We start from the raw sequence: 1,522 nt of genomic DNA, 5'->3' as shown, positions 1-1,522 counted from the left end.
GTTAACGAAAGCAAGAAAAGAGCGAGACTGAAAAGGGGGAACTACGTTGTTTTAACTGATTCGCCGTACAAAAAAGAGTTAAAAGTCATTAATGGGAGAAATAGAAAAAAGAACTTTGACAAAGAAGAAAGAGCAAACAGAAAACTTTTTGCGAAAGAGAACTTTTTGCGAAAGAGAATAAAATTAAGAACTCAAAAACGAGAGAAAGAGCCTGAAGATAAATGGAAGAAAGGAGTAAGAATACTATACTAACGAGAGTGATTATGAGGTAAGTTCTGACTGTCAGTGTGTATATTGTGGTGGGTTATATTCAAAATCAGTTGGAGGTTGGGTCGCTTTTTCCACGTGCAAAAAATGGACACACGATTCTTGTGCAGGAATAGATAGCGAAGATGATGAGTGTCTCCCCGTGTGTGAATTTTGTAAACAGCCTCAAGAAAAGGATACGATACATGACAACTGTAGTTTGACATTAATACTCACTTTAAACTAAAAAAAATACCGAGCAAGCCAATATTTTCTGCATTTCCGATAATTTTATACGTTTTTGTAATCACTTGTATTTACCACCCCATTCTGCCGCGTGCAAATGATATAAACTTCTGTATTTGAGTGAGAAAATATTGTTGTTTTATTTTATGGCAATGTTCTTATATTTTTGTGATTAATACATCATAATGTGTTCATATAAAAATTTGTAACTCTCTTATTTATCAATTTTGTACATTTAATCAAAGTTTTCAACTGTGTACCCCATTATACCTTGGATTCCCCAACGTGTCGGATAAGAAAGATAAAAATACAATCACTACTCGTTTCTTTAACGACAATTTAAGCTGTGTTCTGTGGTTCCTCCCAGAGTTCATCACGATATATTCCGAAAAAAGTCATAGTTAACGAACGTTATAAATTGCTCTAGAAACGAAGGCAATCCCAGTTAACATTTAATAAGGCCACTGGTATCCTTCGAAATGCAACTAATCAAAGTAATGCAGAACGTCGTGGGTCACAGCGGATGGGTGGAATCGAAATATGACATTTACCCACGATCGCTTCTTTTTGTCAATTTGTGCCATTAATTTCTCTGCTCCCTAATCTGATTTCGTATATCCCCATCAGCTATTCGATCAAAACTTTTTTAGCATTCTTCTACACCACCACATTTCGGAAGTTTCTAGTCGTCTCCTGTTTGGGGAACCAGGCATGTTAACTGCTGATTCGCAATATATTTATTCCGAAAGGCAAAAGGAACCCCGAAAACAATGAAAATAATTTTGTTTATTGGTGACTGCACCAGTTTGATTTACACTTAGTGCGAATATGAAAGTATTTTATTCCAAATCCTTATTTGAAGGTACTAAAATGTCGGTTTAAATGGCAGCTTGCTATGTAAGACATGCCCACTTGTTTCTCTGTGCCATCTCTTCTTTGAGATGATAAGCCTAGGGACATTTTACCCGTAGTTTTTGAGCTTTCACCTATTGAATACATTTTTTCTTGTCTCGTAGTCAGTTGTTTGCTA

Source organism: Schistocerca gregaria, unplaced genomic scaffold, assembly GCF_023897955.1.
Source record: "Schistocerca gregaria isolate iqSchGreg1 unplaced genomic scaffold, iqSchGreg1.2 ptg000356l, whole genome shotgun sequence".
Classification (NCBI taxonomy): domain Eukaryota; kingdom Metazoa; phylum Arthropoda; class Insecta; order Orthoptera; family Acrididae; genus Schistocerca; species Schistocerca gregaria.
Note: the sequence above shows the minus strand (reverse complement) of the source record.